Here is a 19,002-nt window from a genome sequence, read left to right as displayed (position 1 = left end):
CTGTAGTTTTTACCATGGCTCATGAGCATTCGTGGCTCTGCACATTTTTACCTAGTGTTTTAAACCAAGGATATTATTTCTCCTGAGAAAACCATTACTCATTTTTCAAAATCCATCCTGAATACTACCATGGGTGTAAAGCTTTGCCCAACTCATTGACCTGCTAGTTCCTGTTTTGATTTCCAAGGTCACTATGGACATGCCCTAATACATCCTTTATCACGGGAGTTGGTGTTTGTATGTTGGTCTTTCTCGTCACATCTTCATCAGTGACTTGTAAGTAACACACAATGCTCACCAAATTAATGTTCTGTAAGGGACGTTTAGGAATTTTCAGTTTGCTGGTGAAAAATATGTCACAAAAGCAATTAATACACATCATAATGTGGCTCTTTATATGATGTCTTCTTTCTCTACTGTAGCCCAAATAGAATGAGATGCAAGATACTCATACAACAGGTTAGCACACATCATATTCAGGGGCCAGTTTATAGAAAATTTATGTTTCTATGTATCATCTATCCATCCCTCCAGTGAGTTAAGAGGAAAGCAAACCCATATCTATTTATCTATCTACTACCTATCCATTAATTGATCTATCTCTCTGGGGAGGTAGAAGAAAAACAAACATCTATCTATCAATCCATCTGTCATCTATCTGCTTGTCTACTCAGGCAGAAAGCAAACCTCTAGTAAGTGATCTCTTTTTACGTCAAAACAACCCAATTCACCTTTAATCTCAAAAATCCATGGTTTATTAAAGTCTTTATGCTAAAGGATTATGATATTAAACATGGTTTTCTAATCTGAATGGATTGATGTCTAGGTGTGCCTGTGATATTGGGAGTTAGGGGGAAGCTTCTGGTCTATGATGGTACTCTTTCTCATCCATACTGTGGACCTATAATCTATCATTTCGAATTTTTAGTGGAGCAGAAAAAAAATGAGGTTTCTATCTAGAGTTTTAATATAGTCTAATTTAAAAATATTTTTCGGATAGTAATCGGATCTCTCAGTTTAAACAAGTAGGGTGTTGTGCTATTCGGAACACGCCCAAAGAAAGAGGGCTTAAATAGCTACTAAATTGAAGGTTTAATTTTCAATCATACTATGGTCAAAATTGGATGGAAATATACAACATGCTGCGTATTTTAGATATTTACTAGGTTTTAAATGATACATATATTAATTATCTCTTCAATATCTAAAAATCTAAAGGCAATTTAATGCTCAGTACTGGAAGACAGAAATGACAGTGTTGTTCGGTCTTGCATAAAATTAACATAAAAATAATCATATGACAAAATGCTCTAGAAGTTGACAAGGAATTGTCCTATGTTATTATTTGAGGCATGGTGCAGGTGCAGTGGGGCTTCAGACATGAATCTTATTCCTGCTTCTGTCATTCATTCACTTCGGGAATTGGGTAGACTGTGAATCTTTCTGATCCTCAGTGCCCTGGTCTGTCAAGTGGGGAGAAGCAAACTATGGAAGGGAATGAGTGAGAAAGCAGCGGGAACAAAAAGACACAAAAACAGTCAAACAAAAGAACAAAAGGTATCAATTCTCATTGCTAATTTTTTTGTACCTTTTATCCTCATCAGCTTTACGAAAATAATTATTGAAAAATGCTCTGTATGACCAAAATGTAGACTTCCACTACAATCCTCTTCTTATGTGATAAAAAGATCTCTTAAAAAATGTAAAGTTGATCTTGATACCACCTTAGGACAACACACGATGTGAACAATAAATACTAAAGGCTTCGATCCTGTTGCTAGAAATAACTCCACTTTTTGAAATGATAGAAATCGTGAGTTACTATTTCATTTAAATACATCATTAAAAATATTTAAATAAAATGTTGTAAATACATAGCCTGACAAATATCATTTCACTCACAACACTGACTCTGTGACAAAGAAAATGTCACTGCTTTGGGTTTTTGTTTAAAAAAAGTCAGAGAGACTTATTTATTTTCCGAATGCAGAATCTCAAAGAAACAAACAAACCAAAAAAATAAGATAAATCTTGATTCCAATCCCCAAAATAAAGTGTTATATGTTTTAGAGTTATTTCAATATTTCAGTAATAAAGTGACAAAATGAGCTTACAGAGGTTGAATTTACTCTACAATCCTTTGTTTACCTGTGACACCTGTGTACTCAAAAAAAAAAAAAAGAAAAAGAAAAAAGAGCCTTCACGGTTCTCTGTGGGGAAGCACCGAGTTGAGCTGGGGTGAAAAGCTGTGCAGGCCTGAATGAGCTTTAGTCTTCACTTTGGTCTTTACTTGGGTCTGTGATTTCTCTGAATCACGTTTCTTCCGGTTATCATAATCTAGAGTTTATGAGGTCAAAAATGGGACTATGGTGACATAAAAATAATACCTTTGAAAAATGAGATTTAATGCTATCAGGTGCTTATAATGGAAATCAGTAAGGCAATTAATATATTTTTTACATAAATCTCTTAAAATGATTTCAATGTGGATTTCTTCCACATTCATTCCTGAATCATGAATGAGCTCTGGTCTTGCAAAATAATCAATGTCAGCAACATCATAGCAAAATAGACGCCGCTTCAGGTAGGCACTCGTCTCTCTCACTCCATGATAGCGCTCACCTCCATACTCTTAGTCTTTAGAGTGAAAGGTGGCACACACGTGCTATTTGCCATAAATGTTATGAAACTTAAGAAGGGAAAGGAAGAAAGATTCATTTGTGTCTGACATAATTTCTTGAGTTTTAAGTCAGAAATGCATCTAGCAGTAGCTATGCTTTTCACACAAAGATGATACATGCCAATTACAAAGGCATGGATATGAAATGTATAGTATCTTCCTCATTTTTTTGCACATATATGGCTGAAAAATATTTTTGAAAAAAACATAATTTATTTTCTATTATCACAGCTTTTGTACCAATATTAGCGAATTTTGCAAGTTTCGTTTCCTCCAAAATTACCATTTTCACATGGGGAAACCCAAAATTCAAAGAAAAGTTGACTCGTGATTGATTTCTATTTGAGGGAAAACAACTTTTAAACCCTTGTAACCTGTTTTCCAGGAACAATTCATTAAGAACAGACAACACGGATGTTGCATGTAACGTAGAGCAGGAGACTGACGTGTCTCCCCGAAGCAGCAGCCAACAATGAAGAGAGCCTTAAGGAACTTGGGGGGAAAAAACAGCTTGTGAGAAAAAATGCTGAGGGAGGACGGAAGACACATAGATAGCTGTTCCCAAGTGTTCTGAGGAATTCAGAGACAAAGAAGGAGCTAAATTATTACCTGCTGCTCCCTCAGGCATGAATGAGGGCACCACGCACTGGTGAGAGGAGCCGGGACCGGGGTCACTACATGGAGACAGAGATTTTCCCTCTAGGGGAACCATAAAACCTGGAGCAGGACACTAAGTGACACTCAAAGAGAAACCATTGACTTTCTTTCAAGGACTCTGAACAAAGAACTTCTGCTTAGGTAGGGAATTTGGTTTATGAGACGACACGATGACAAAGATGACAAACAGGTGCTCTGGCTATCTTCATGCCAGCACCATGGAGCCAGGAGCCGAGCATCGCCTCGTCGCTCACTCTATCTCCCGAATTCTTCTTCCCGGTATCTTGGACCAAAATGAAATGGCATAAATGTCTGTTCAATGAATGAAGAAGCGACATTCATTTTTGGAGGGTAGCCTTGTAAATACCACCTTGTGAACTCACTGGCGTGGGCTGCCATTTTCAAAAATCGAATCATTTGAGGAAAAAAAAAAAAAAAGAGAGAGAGACAGAGAGACCGAGAAACCAAGAATCAGACTCTTAAATACAGAGAAGAAAATACATGGTTCCCAGAGGAGAGGTGGAGGGGGCGATGGGGAAATGGGGGGTGGGATGAGGAGGGCACTTGTGATGATGAATCAGTAAATTCTACGCCCGAAACCAAAAAAAAAAAAAAAAAAAGATTATAGCATGTGGATTTTCTGTGGAATTTGATTCTATCACTCCGTATTTTATTCTTCCAGTGTCACAAAGAAGGCAACACAGTGCATTACACCGAAATTATCCAGAATGCTTGGGCAACCAAAAGGAACTGGTGCCATCTCGTATTTATTAAGTGGAACAGCGTACCAAGAAATACATATTATTTCCTTGAAGCTCCAATATGAGGTGACACTTTATTGTTTTTACTTCTTTTTTGATTATTCTGATCATAGTATTGAGAAAAGATAAATCACCCTTACTGGAAAGTAAAATGCTTGAGGGTGGGGGTTTGAGCTCATTTACTTTGGATCCACTGCAACTCGCACAGGACTTGACTTACAGGTGACACTCAATAAAAGATTCCACAGATAAATAAATAATTCAATATTTGAATCAATTTCAATAAAATATGTGAAATTTAATTGCACTGAAAATATGATTTGCTTCTATCGAAGCATTATGTTTCTCAGTTCGGGTTCTAGAACGTTTTCTAGAGCTTCTGTGGTATGTGTTCCTCTGGAAACCAGCATAAACATCATAGAAACTACTGATGCTACTGAAACCCACAGAGTTTATTCCTGCCCCGTACAGTCAGGAATCAAAAAGTCTCTGCAGTCAAACATGAGATGGGACACCTGGGTGGCTCAGCGCTTTAGGGCCTGCCTTCGGCCCAGAGTGTGATCCTGGGGTCCCGGGATCAAGTCCCACTCGGGCTCCCTGCATGGAGCCTGCTTCTCCTCCCACTACCTGTGTCTCTGCCTCTTTCTCTCTCTCTCTCTCTCTTTCTCTCATGAATAAATAAATAAAATTTAAAAATCTTAAAAAAAAATGAGATGAACGATTCTTCACTAACTTGGTACCATGACAGGTTCTCCACACGACTCCAGGTGAGCTCTATCCCAGAATAACATCACATATTTACCTGCCCCGTGACCAGCACCCTTCATGGGGACGAAGAGGCTTGTTGCCTATGCACTTATTTACTTTGTATTCACCTAGAGGCTTAAAAGAGACATATGAGGTTCTACGGAACGGCTTGGCCTCTTCAGAACTGAACACGGCAGCAGGAGCATCCCTTCTTCCTTACGCATCAACCTGAGAAATCCACCACAATCAGCCTGGCTTGCGGAAAACATTTTCCTCCAAAGTCTGTTTCTTGAAGTAAAAGGGAAAATCATTTTTAAACAGGATACTTGTTTAAAACGAAGCGATCCAAGGCCAAGAGAAGCCTTGGATCCCCTGTCTCGACAGGGTTTTATGTCACAGAGCTGAGCCCAGAGCACATTACATGGCAGGTGACATTTAGCTGCAGTATTAAAAGAGTTCCCTGGATTATTTCCAATCTGCATATTTGGAATCTAGATATATTTAACGTTTCTGACAGAACTTTAGAAGATTCTATATACACGAGGCCTACACCATGAGATGCCCAGGGAGAATGACCGCCGCAGGAAAACGATTTCAAGAAAAATCAGCAGAGAGGCAGGGCAGTTGGCTATGTACAATTCTCGTCAACATCTTTATGATTTTGTTGTAAAACAAATGAATATTGAGGTAGTTTTTTTTGTTTTCACTCATTCTATGGCAGCAGGATTGTGCAGCTGGAAAGGAAGGAGAGAGAATGATCAGAATCAGAGACCTCACATCAGGACAGATGGAGAAGAGCGTCCTTGGTCTTCGTTCTGCAGCTCGAAACACGTGGCCACGACAAGGTGACATTCGAGCCTCAAGTTCCTTGTCGGGAGAATATGAGACGATGAGACACGGTGTTGCGCGGTCTCCCACAGACGTCGTGTGCTGTTGAGTATTGTAAGTACTTTGCAACTATATAAACTTCCGCATAAATAATAAATGTTAATGTCGATGCTGCGGTTTGGAAAAATTAGGAGACAGTAGGTTTAATTCAAAATTTATAGATAAGAAAGAAAAAAAATTTATAAGAAAGTGCAATTCTGAGGGTGTCGGTGCTTTTCTTACAGCTCTCCTAGAAGCTCTCACATCTGGGGACAGAGCGGGAAAAGGAGGTGTCACATAAGACCCTGTCCAGACAGGGCGACCCCAAAGCCGCAACGGACACGTGCCTTTTCCACGCTCCCATGGATGGTCAGCGGGACCCACTGGTCCCCCTCAATGAGGCACCCGGGCTCTGGATGCACCAGGGTGACTTGCGTTTTTTCAAAAGGGTTGCGAAACACCAGAGCAAATGGGCTCAGAGAGTAATTAATTTCAACTCACGCTAATTAAAGGAAGTACCTGCTGCATGTCATCGTCATCGGAGGAGAGAAACTGCAGATTGCTGAATTCGATGCATTAGAAATGCGAAGGGAGAAAGAAAATCTCCCCCAGCCCACCCCCCCCCCAATGGATTACTCGTACCTCCCGGCTGCAAGTGGCTTATTGAATTTAGGCCACTCGGCTGTAACCCTCTAAGTCCATATTGATTAGCTGATTGCTGCTATGCTTAGAACCGAAGTCAGAGGACGTCAGGGCAGAAAGGGAAAGAGCCAAATCCCATCTTTCTGGGACACAAAGAAACTGAAGCGCCCCGTTTGGAGGCCCCCGACGTAGACCTCAGCAGAGCTGGGGGCTCCCCCCGCCCCGCGGGCTGCAGGTGCAGCTGCTCCCCGGAGCGCTGGGCTGAGCGCACGGTAGGCCAGGGCGCCCCCGCAGGCTCTCCAGGCCTCCCCGACGCTGCGACGGTCACGAGCTCGGGCCACATTATTTGCAGTAACAGCGAAGAGAAAAAACAAAACCAAACAAAACCAAAACCCCCCAAACCAGCCGATACTGTCTATGGAGCCCAGAGCCATCCGAGAGGAGCCAGTCGGGGAGGGCTCCCATGGTTTCCTATGGGGCTCACGTGGGCCACCTCTGGGGAAGGAAAAGTCATTTATTATGAGGGAAATCTGCTTGAAAGAGGAACCGTTGTCCGATGGACGTTTATGCCCTTTCTGGTTTGAAGTGGAGCTTTTGTTTAGTTGTACGGAGAACCTCCTAAATACGAGGGTCCCCAGTCGGTGTGTGATTGTTAGGGACCAGCACAGATCATGTGGGCTTTTTTATTTTTTTTCTTTAATGTGCGTCTAGGGGCACCTGGGGGCTCAGGGGTGGAGCACCCGCCTTCAACCCAGGGCGTGACCCCCCCCCCACGTCGGGCTCCTTGCACGGAGTCTGCTTCTCCTTCTGCCTGTGTCTCTGCCTCCCTCTCTCTCTCTTTCCTGAATAAATAAATAGCATCTTAAAAAAAAAAAAAAAAAGTATGTGTGCAAGTGCATGGACTAGCTGCCCGGAACAGCACAGCAGCTCCTGCACTTACATCCTATCCCCGGCTAGTGGAGGCGTCTTCTTAACAAGACGCGACAGTGTGTCCTGGAACATGCGTCTCATGCCAGCGTGTAGCCGGGTCCTGGTGCCCCTCCGGCATCGCGTGCTGCTTCAGCTCCCGCACGCACCAAGTCCACAGGGACGAAACTCTTCAAACCGACTTTGTAACGTGTCCGGACGAGTTGGGTAACATAAAAACCAGCTCGGGAACCTGGGCGGCGCGGCCTCACCCGGCCCCAGCCTCTCACCGGGCTTGCCCACCTCGACCCCGCGCCGGCTGCCCGGGGCTGCGTCACCGCGGGGAGAAGGTTGATTTGGCAGGTACGTTGCACGCCGGTTCCGTCCAATGGCCCGTTCTTCAGCACATCCTCCCTGAGGAGCTGCTGGGCCTCGGCCGTTGTCTTCTTCTCATGCTGCCCTTGGCCGGGTGCGGCCCACCTGCTCCTGGACGGAGCCTGGACGGAGCCCGGCAGGTGCCTCCTGCACCACTGGCTGTGCCGCTGGACACGCCGGCGTTGTCCCTGGGCCTGCCTGGGTCCCCACCGGGGGTCCTGGGCTGCTTCATACGCTGTTGACCATTAGGGTTGCACTTGTCAACTAATGTCTATCTCATTAAAAAAAAAAAAAAAGGTATCTACCTGGTCATGTAGCCCGTTCAGACCTGGCCAGACGGGGCGTGGACTGTCGTGCAGAGCCATGGCCCACAGGGCCAGTCCCGGCAACAGGGAGCGGAGTGGAGCAGGCCCGCTGCAGCCACAGCACCGCCCCCGTCACTGATTCCTGTTTCCTCTCTTCCTGCGGCGCAGGCCGGACATGCACCGGGGAGGGTGGGAGGGTGGGCGCGGGCTGCACGCTCATGGGTGGCCTCCTGTGCGTGGGGAGAGCCATCCCCTCCTGGCCGGGCTCTGGACTCACCTGTGAGTGCACAAGCCTCCCAAGGGCCATGTGGTGGCCCGGGGCATGGAGGACTCGTGGGGCGAGCCCTCCCTGGGGTCACCCGAGCCAAAGGCCGAGGCACAGAACCAGGGACAGGTTGCTCCCAGGCGCTGGGCGCTGCAGGAGGTGGCGTGGGCAGGGCCAACCAGGGCAGGAGCAGGAGCAGGAGCAGGAGCAGGAGCAGGCCAGGCCTTCTCCAGGAGCCGCAGAGTCCTGTTCCCCAAAGGCTTCAGGGTCGCTGTGTGCTTGTCACAGCTCACCTGACAGACACACGCATGGCATCAAAGGGTTTGCATTTTGGGGCACGCTAGGGGGCTCAGGGGTTGAGCCTCTGCCTTTGACCCAGGTCGTGACCCCGGGGTCCTGGGATCGGGCTCCCTGCACGGAGCCTGCTTCTCCCTCTGCCTGTGTCCCTGCCTCTCTCTCTGTGTCTCTAATGAAAAAATAAATAAAATATTAAAAAAGAAAGAAGAAAGAAAGAAAGAAAGAAAGAAAGGAAGGAAGGAAGGAAGGAAGGAAGGAAGGAAGGAAGAAAAAGAAAGAAAGAAAGAAAGAAGAAAGAAAGAAAGAAAAGAAAGAAAGAAAGAAAGAAAGAAAAGAAAGAAAGAAAGAAAGAAAGAAAGAAAAAAAAAAAAAAAAAAAGAAGAGTTTGCATTCTGCTCATGGCCCCTGGAGTTCTAAGTAGCCTCTTCTGAACGTCTCAGTCACATGACCCTAGAAAGACCATCTTATTCTAACATCACGATCTGGGATTTCTTTCTGTCTCGAACACGGAGACCGCTACCTATCAACGTCTCGACCCGGGCGTGCAGCCTTAGAGCAGGAGGGTGAGGTGTGGGCAGTTTCTTCAATCCGATGGTCAATCATATACTGGAGTCATTAGACACCCCACTGGAGAGCCTAAATCAGAAGAAAAAGGCCAGATTACACCGACTGCCTTCGCATGATGGATTGCCCCATGTTTAGCGGGAAAAGCGAAGGCTTCAGTCCGTGGATGAGGCCCTGAGCATTTTAAAGATTCTAATCACCCGAGAGTCTCCTTCCACCTCACCGATCGTACTTTCAGAAAGGTGAGAGATTTACTATATTGCCCACAAAGACCTAATCTATCTGTGTTTGCACAAGCCTCAACCAGCAAGCCGCCCCATTCCCCGTGTGCCTTTCTTTAGAACAGCCTCCGAAAACGAGTAAATAAAAATAGGCCTCAGACACTTCTTGAGCCAAACCAGGCAGTCAGAGAAAGGTATGAGCTCTTTCAGAACCCGAGAGCATCGCACGGCTGTCGGGGATGCTCACAACCAACACCCTGGATGTGTAGACAGATGGACTTTCCAGTACGGTCCTACTCTGAGAAGTGTCCTACGATTTTCTTTTATTGTCCCCCTCACGGTCACTTCAGAGGTCCCAGGCTTCCCGGTCATAAGTGACTATAAAACACATCTCTAAGTGGCTTTGCTGAGCTTTTCGTATTATTCAAGCTGAATGTGACGCGCGAGGTCAAATTATGACTTTGATCCTATTAGCACTTGGCCTTTCTGAGAAATCTCAGTAATGTTCGTGTGTCTGTAAATGAAGTAAGGAATGGAAAGGCGTTTAGTACATCCTGAAGAGTTCTAGAAATTATTATTAGGATGACTCTTCTAAATGGAGGTACGTATATCCAGATAGAATTATTAATCTTCACTCATAAAAAAATGTCTCTCTAAAAAAACAAGGCTTCCTCCAATATTACTTCTGGGGCCATACTCTGAATTGGTAGTCTAATTTCTTAGTTGCTAGAATAAAGCAGTTGCTAACATTTATTTAAGATTAGTAAAAAAAAAAAAAAAAAAAAAAAAAAAGATTAGTAACCGCCAGGCAGTCCGCTGAGCCTTTTACACACGCTTATTCATCTAATCTTTATAGTATTGAGTCCAGTTAACATCCCCTTTGCAAAGATGAGAAAACCCGGTGTCACAGAGTTTCCTGGTTTTCAGGAGGGCCCAGCTTCCCGGAGGACGCCGTCAAGTACGTGCAACTGGGCACCTCACGTAGGTATCTTCTCCGTCACACCTGAGCGCACGAAGACTCAGACGAATGATTTCCATCACGTGACACGAACCGTCACTCGAACTGATGAACAAGTTTCCGCTTCAGAAAAGTCGTTTCCTAATTCAAGTTATTTTATTTATTTATTTACTTATTTATTATTATTATTTTTAATAAATTGATTTTTTATTGGTGTTCAAATTGCCAACATATAGAATAACACCCAGTGCTCATCCCGTCAAGTGCCCGCCTCAGTGCCCGCCACCCAGTCACCCCCACCCCCCGCCCACCTCCCCTATTTATTTATTTTTAAAGATTTTATTTTATTAATTTATTCACACTGAGAGAAGCAGAAACCCAGGGAGAGGGAGAAGCAGGCTCCATGCAGGGAGCCCCATGTGGGACTCAATCCCGGGATTGGGATCACGCCCTGAGCTAAAGGCAGATGCTCAACCGCTGAACCATCCAGGCATCCCTAATTCAAGTCATTTTAATCATTAAGACATTTAAGCATGGAATTTAGCATGTGATTGTACCATGTTAGGCAGTCCCAACCAATAAATATTTCAGGGGTAGAACATAACACATCACGCTCTCCAGAATTAAATACTCCACAAAGGCGATCATGGCACCCCCACTCTACTGATGGAAAACACATATCTAAGTAACACCAAGGAAGCAGAGCGCTGGGTCTTCAGCAACGTAAAAGACATCACCGTAGTTAACTTTTTAACAAAGCTGTCCAATCCTTTAACACATTTCATCCTCCCGAGGGTCCCGTAGCATCTCGGCAGCCCGCCCCCCACCGTGGCTCTGGACCATCTCAGAAGAGTCAACGTTGTGCTTCCCCGGCTGCCAGGAGGGTCTTTCTACACCGACCCCCAGAACCTTCCTGGCCAGACTCACTTCCCAGAGCATCACGTCAGGGAAGACACTGCGTGGTCCCACCAGCCTGGGACAGAGAGCCAGGACGGGGGAGACAGAAGGCCAGTCTGGTCCTGAGGGGGGAGCCAGATGCTGGGTCATCAGGAGGCTCGCGGGCTCCCAGGAGAAGACTGTTCGCTTACACGGAGTTCCTTCTGCCTCAGGTTTCCCAGGGAATCTGTCCAACACACTTAGGTTCTCTGATCCAAGTAAAAGGCAAGTTGTCATCCTGAACTTGAAGGTCATCTCAAGTTCACAAATCTTATCATCTATGTTTCTCATCAATGGTTTGACAAGACCTACTTGTCCTTTTCTTTCAGATAATCCTTTTTTTTTAATTTAAGAACTATGATTTTATTATAGAAGTCTGATGTGGTTATCCCAAATTCAAACATTTAAACATCATTGGTGTAATGTATGCAGCTTTCCAGATATTTTTACACGTGCATAGGAGTAGTAGTATTTTGAATCTTCACCTCAGTCCTTTTACCGTGGAAGCCCTTGCATATAGACTCTACAGTGCATTGCACGATTTCTTTAGCTATTGTAGGACAATGGACATTTAAGCTCTGTCCAATTTTTCCCTATTAGAGGGAGAGCTAAAAATAAATAAGCATATATTGCCCGAAACGGTATTACATTTTTGGGTTAAAATATCTGATACTTTACAATTTTGATTGGTATGAGCAACTTTTCTCCGCCCTGACTTTTTCTACACGTACCGCTTATACGTGGACGCCGTCTTCCCACCTGCCCGCTCATGTGGGTCGTATGAATCGCAGTTTCACAAATCCATTGTTGACAGATGGTATTTTTTAATCTATAGTCTTTTGATCAATAATAAATTTAGAGACCTTTTCCTACATATTTTATTTATTTTTGCTCTGTATGCAAAACCTATTCCTATTTGTTGCCCACTTTTAGGTCCTCGGCCCTTTGCTTAGTCACTGTACGATGCTTTTTCTGTATTAACCTATTTCTAGGAGTGTGTAGTGGGTAGATTCTTCAGGTGGCCGCCATGATCCTCACCTCTTGATGTTTATGCCCTTGCGTGAGAGCGGGCCTGGGTCTTGTTTCTAATCAATAAAATTGGGTAAAAGTGATGGACTATATGGGATTGTGTGTCTTGATCACGTGATTACATGTAATATCGTAATATCCAATTTGCCTGAGTCTCTCTTTCGCCACGTTGGGAAGGTCCGTGTGGCAAGAAATCATGGACCGCCTCTAGAGCCGAGGGTGAGTTCTGGCCAAGGGCCAGCAATAAACTTAAGCTCTCAGCCCTACAACCACAAGGAATGGAATCCTGCCAGCCCCTGAGTCATGCTAGGAGGGGGTCCTTCCCCAGCTGAGCTCCAGATGAGAATGAAGTCCCAGCCAACACCCTGATGACAGCCCGTGAGACCACAAGCAGAGGACCTGCATGACCCAGCCGGCGGTGCACAGACCCCTGACCCCCAGGAACTGTAAGATCCTACACGTGTGCTGCGTCAGCTGCTGGTTTGTGGGGATCATGTTGCGCAGCAATAGACACCTAATGCAAGCAGTGCCCGATGGACTTCCCCTCCCATTTGTCCTTCTAGCCCTTAACCATTCCTGGGGGCGTTTTGTCTTGCAAAGAGAAGAGATGTGGGGAACAGAGGACAATATAACACGACCTTGTGACAAATGCCTTTGGCTCTCTGTCTCTCCGCCCTCTTAACTTGGGCCAAATGATGAGTAGTCGTTAAAAAGCATAAAAATACTATGTCCAGTGGTGTTGTAATAGTGTTGTATGGAGACAGAGGGTAGCTACGCCCATGGTCAGAACAGCAGGACGTATGGAGAAGTTGAGTCAATAGGTTGCACACCTGAGGCTGACGTAACGTTGTGTGTCAACTATACTCGATTAAGTTTTAAATTAAAATAAAAAATAGAATAAATTGAAAATAACAGGCATAACACAGGGGCTCAGATCTCATACTCCGATTTTAAGGCTGCAGGAAGTGACATCGGATCTCTAACTCACACACTTTTTTCCCTCCTACTCACAGGGTCTGTTCCAGGCCAGCTCACAAAAGAAAGGATAGTCACTTCACCTTGACATACAACACTTTGTTATTTTTTTTTTTACCAACTCTTTTTAAATGGCCTCTTATTGTCCATCCAACATAAAACTGAAAAAAAAAAAAAAAAACGCATCCGCTAGGAGGTATAAATCACACCTCAAAGTTTGGTGTGGCTATAGGGTCAGGTCAGAAGACCCCACGTCTTTTAAACACCCTGACAGCGCATCCCTTCGGGTTCTCTCATCGCCACTAAGGAACACTGGGAAGGTAATTTTGTATTTGCAGTGGCACAAGAAAGAGACTGATAAGTTTTTCTTTGTTCCATAATCGTCTTATGTAATTCTTTTAAATTAAAAAGCTGAGACATGAAATAGTCATGAAGATCAAAACGACAATTGTAAGTTGACATATCTGCTGTACCAGCTCTAATATCATCAAATTATTATCGCTAGGAGAAAAAAAAAATGCAAATGCCCCAGACAAGCTACTTTGTATCTAAAGAGAAACAAATATGAAAAGAAAAAAAAAAGAAAGAATGAAATAAGCACAGCAAAACGGGTAATTTGGATATAGGGTCTCAATGTGAACTATTCTGATGCCTTCTAGCCTGGGTATGGGAATGCACAAATCACAACGCATTTGTCCCTGACTTGAGGAGCTCATTCCTGATACGTTCCACAGGTCATCTGTATTCTAGACGTCTTTTCAAAAAAAATTTTCAACATATTAATCCGAGTCACTTAAAAAAAATGGACAGAATCCTATACATGAGAGCATTTGTTTATTCATTGAAGAGATAATGAAAGTACAAGGAAACGCTACAGTAGTGGGACAGTTGGAAGGTGGCCTTTTAATTCTGTGGGACTTTAAATCTACAACATAAGAACGATATCAACAAATAAAAGGAGCAAGCAAGGAACATTTTTAACGATCTTAGACTCCCGGTGCTCTGTGCTATGACCAATGGCTGTGAAACGTGGTGAGTGACGAGGCCACGTGAAGCCAGGGAGACTGGGGGGTCAGCTGTGGGCGAGGGACCTAGAAGTAGACTCCAAGCTCAGTGGGCTTGAGGTCGAAGAGAGCAAAGGTCAGACTGGAGGGCCAGTCACTAGCAGGCAGCAGAGAGGTAGAGCTGGACAGAGACTGAAGCCATTTATAAAGGATCCGCAAGGCCGCGCGGGGGAGGCACACCCGCTGGTGTAGACACACACGCAGTACGTAGGGCGCCAGTGGCCACTGCCCGTAAACCAGTAACCAAAACACGCTTCCCCCCACACCCAGTGCTCTGTCCGTATGATTTTCTGGGGGTCATGACAACAAAAACAACAGTAAAGAGCATCACTCATGGAACCCGGGGAAAAAAATTCCAAAAAAAGGACATCACTTATTTGCTTCCAAGAAAGAGATTCCTGGTCCAAACAAGCGGTTGACCCACTGGCTGTGTGAGGAAAGGAGGCCAGGCATCAAATCAGTTGCGTATGTGCCTATTTCAGGAAACAGTCCCAGGGCAGTAGTTTGTATTCCTTCCCACCTGGGCCTCTGGCTGTCGGGAGCCATCGAAGAATTTCTGAGAAGCATCCGTATTTATAGGCTCATCTCCATGCTGGACCTGACCCCCTGGACAGGCTATTGTTTGGAAGGGGGCAGGGGGGTGCATTTCTCATTCAACATCCTCATTCTCTCTGACTTTGTTCCTGTCTCCTTCCTCCTCCACTCATGGAGGCTCTACCAATTTTCCACCTCCTATGGGAGCTCCTCCCTTTATCTGCGTGGCATCTGCTGTCTGCATCACCGTCCAATATTTGAACACATAGTAATTCGGTCAGTAACTTGAGGCCTTTGGTTTAGTTTTTAGTAACAATGAAAGCTCCTTGAGGGTAAGCCCAGAGTCGACAACTTCATTGTTGAAGTGTGCAGGTAAACAGTAAAGAACTCATGAATTCCAGCTACCTGGGATTGAGTTATTCGAGCCGGTACGCACCACGACTCCGCAAGTGAACAAAAGGACTACTCTTATTTAAGAGACCAGACTTCCCAAGTCTCTTCTTAGACTCCCAGGTCTTCATTGTTTAGGATGGTAACAGACTAACACCATACATATTTCCCACAAATGAGAGTAGTTCTACCTACATACTTAAATATACTGATAAGAGCTATTTCCACCTAACGGTAACAAGATGATGTCCTTCACCTGACTTTCTCTTGAGATCATCTACGAATTAAAAAAAAAAAAGTGTTGGGATTTAGAGTCTGAAAATTTCCTATTGTTTCCATGGAAAGTGGAGCAGGCATCTTGAGCAGGTAACCTGCCACCTCAAGTATATGGCCAACACCACAAACAAAATAAAATCCTAATGGCTGGATTTGTCTTAAGTTGCTCACAATAATTATATTTTGTAAGAAAGGAGGAAAAGAATGAGACAGAACAAGAAATGCCAGATTCATGCCGAAGAAATTTACATTTCTAGAGCATAAAGGGAAGTATCTGCTCAATTCAGTTAATTTCTTGTAAAAATGTGACCTTTCTTATGTTGTCAGGGTCCCTCTTCTTTTCTGTAGGAAGTGCCAATCATTCCCTGCAAGTCTTAACTATCCACAGCTGTATTATACATCAAAGTACACCACTTTCCTAGCCATAAAAAGAAATAGTTTGAAACAGGGAGACAAAATTTGTTGATGGCCTCTGAACAATACTCTCAAGGTCCATTCTTTGAAAGAAAAGTGAATATCCTTAACTCCAGCAGAACCCATTTTCATAAGAATGAGCTGTGTTTAACTTTCTGTTACCCTGAAGACTATCCATTTGCATAAAAGCCAAAGGTTTGCAGTCTTAATTATCAACTTACTGATAGAAAAAGGAAGTGACAGTCCACTCGGAGAGTCATCGGGCAAGACTGTAAGAAGCACGGTCATGTCAATGGTGGGGAATTTTATAGGAACATCAAAGGTAAGAGTCCACTATATATTTTTACGTGAATATCAAGTTCATGTAGAAAATTACTCACTTGCAAAAGATCAATAAAGACGCTTTCTATTAAAAACAAAAGGAGAAATAAATAAGTTTCTCTGAATAAAGGCATAGGGATTCACCGGCTTCTGGAAAATGACTGCTTAGAATTCGCAATTAATTTCAAAGGCTTTTAATTCATTAGAGATCACTCCCCAAATAATTCTAATTTTAATCTCACATTTAGCTCTTCCTTACATAACACTAATCATATCAGAGTACACTAAACAGTAAGAGAAAAAAATAAAATCATTCATTCCCACTGTATTTTTATGTGAAAGAGTATAATTATCCCTTGAAGTCTTCGTATAATATAAACATTATGGACAAGGAGCTTGGATCTCATCTTCGCTGTAAGACCAGTTTAAAAAAAAAAAAAGATTAAAAACAGCATAGAATGATGAACACCAATGATGGAGGCCCTAATGATAAAGAAGAAATCTTCTGAAATAATTGCACAATTTCATACTATAGTGTATTCATCTTGGAGTCAGTAGGGGCTAATTAGCCTGTGAAGTCTCAATGAGTGGGCTATTAGATTCTGATGCCTTTTATTGAAACGGAGGAAGAATTGGTAGATAGATAACAGATACACATATATAAATGCAGATTTCCAACACCACCTAAAATCTGTTTATTGAAAATCACTCGGTTGGGGGAGGGGAGCCTTAAAATTTGCATTTAAACCAAACCTCCACTGATTCTTATGCATACAGAGTTTGCAAAAGGCTATTCAAAAACTCTACATCCTGGTCACAATGCCAACACCTACCATGATAAAGGTGACACAATTAGTACAAAAAAACAAAAGGTTGCCACAATAATAAAATGGGGAAATGCTCCAAACCCTCAAAAGCGGCTCTGATTCCATTGCAGCTCCCCCGGTTTACAGTTATCTGGATCATTCCGACAGAGAGTTGGGAGGCACACCTGTAATATCCAGATGCCATATTAGTTTTTCTTGAATTTTATTGAGGCTCAGGATCTCCAAAATCCATCAAACCAAGAGTCCGGCCAATATTTTACATGATTTAAGTCTCAGGTTGCAACTAGTCTAAGAGTGACTAGTGGGTGAAAAAACTGAGAAATGCCGCCAACAACCTGACTTCTTCGTGACTCTATTTCCTTTGATCTCACATCAGTAACAAGGGTAGTTTTTAAAGCACGGCGTATTATGCAGGATGTATCGTTTGACTGACAATGGGGCAAAATTATGTTAAGATTGTTAGTATTAAGGTAGAAGACTGGAAAGATTAAGACTGTTAGTATCACAAGGGATCGCTTTTATTCTACTTATATTTGGAGAGAATGGTAATACTGAAATAACCCTTTTCCTTTTACAGCTCCCCCCCACCCCCAAGCTAAATCTAGTATAAGATAAAGCAGGAAGATTTCCATGAATAAATTGCAAAAATGCACGAGACCTAAAAGATATAGTAGCTATTTTTAATAGGGGTCCATGCCTGCATGTTTTTCTCCTTCACCAAAGAAGTTTAAGCTGGAGATAAACATTGCCACTGTGGGCCACAGTAACACTGACTTTAAATCAAGTAAATCTGTTGAAATGTTATCCCTCAGTAGAATGTTTATAATATATTCAGGAGTGGGTTTTTGTTAAATGAGACAGTGTGCCTAGTGGATGATGAAATCTCTCATCCAGCTAGAACATAGATGTTAGGGACAAAGAGAGATCATGCAACTTCCCTAAAGCGACGGTGGCACTTTCCTCTCCCAGAAATTAGTGGTTGATATCAATGGCTTAAAGACATTGCAGCTACACTCAAAAAATAAAATAAATAAATGAGAGTGAAAATAAAGTACTTCATAGTGCGTCCGAAGAGGTTGCTTTGTGGGGATGGGGGGCGGGGAGTTGCAAGAAGCGTTATTTTCACAAAATTCCTATCATCAGTAGGAATTCGAACCATCAGTTCGTTTTAACCAGTTCAATGAAAGGATCTTCTTGTACTTAATAGAGGATAGATAGATAGATAGATAGATAGATAGATAGATAATATATATAGATAGATAATAGGAATATATATTATATATATATAATGAATTTTAATCCTATCACTTATGGGCCTCAGTACCAGGGAGTAAATTCCACCTTAAATATAGAGCATATCAATTAGTCGAAGATAAAGTCATCTTAAAGTCACTGTGGAAGAGGCTATTTCCTTGCACTGAGGCAAGGACCTCAATAGGATTATTCAGTCTGCATACCCGCCAGCCGATAGGCTGTCCTGAAGTGGACATCCACGGAGCTCAGCACAGGGGCTGTACCATGAGGGCAGGGTCAAAGGTTGGATTTCCTTTAGGACTAATTAGTCTCAGCCCAACCAAAGTATTTATTTCCTTGCTTCAGGTAGGTGGCACACCCAAGCCAGTTCCGGTGTTTCAAACAATTCCCATCTCTGGTCCTTAGAGTGGTTGGAACAGAGGGTAGAAGTGGTTTGAGTCTGTCCTTTACCGACTCTGGTCCAGCAATCCTACGCCCAACACCCAAAAGGTACAAATACGGTAGGTTGTTTGTAGAACAGCTACACCTCGACCCAGATGTCCTCCTCTGAATTATTACCGACATAAACGAAATATAAATAAGCCCACCTAGCTCTGTCACCTACTCTGTGCAAGGACTACTCATTCAACTCCTCCAGTCTACAGGGCAATGAACCTAAGGGGAGGAAATACCAAAGGCCAAAGGGAAAGTGTCGCTTAAATCGCGTGTACGCCCGTTGTAGTGGCTGATTTTCACTA

The 19,002-nt window shown here is 43.4% G+C and overlaps 1 protein-coding gene and 1 long non-coding RNA gene across 2 annotated transcripts in view; one reads left to right on the top strand and one right to left on the bottom strand.

Moving 5' to 3' along the window:
• The window catches only part of CSMD1 (CUB and Sushi multiple domains 1), a 1,850,581-nt gene that overhangs the window by 1,827,051 nt on the left and 4,528 nt on the right, over window positions 1-19,002 (bottom strand). The gene's annotated exons all lie outside the window — the stretch shown is intronic.
• Window positions 4,027-6,223, top strand: LOC119869544. Its single transcript, XR_005371730.1, has 3 exons — window positions 4,027-4,164; window positions 5,570-5,787; window positions 5,958-6,223. It is a non-coding gene; the product is annotated as an uncharacterized LOC119869544 (long non-coding RNA).

This window comes from Canis lupus, chromosome 16 (genome assembly GCF_011100685.1).
Source record: "Canis lupus familiaris isolate Mischka breed German Shepherd chromosome 16, alternate assembly UU_Cfam_GSD_1.0, whole genome shotgun sequence".
NCBI classification, from domain to species: Eukaryota; Metazoa; Chordata; class Mammalia; order Carnivora; family Canidae; genus Canis; species Canis lupus.
The sequence above is the reverse complement of the archived record's forward strand: the minus strand, read 5'-3'. Positions and strand labels throughout refer to the sequence as shown.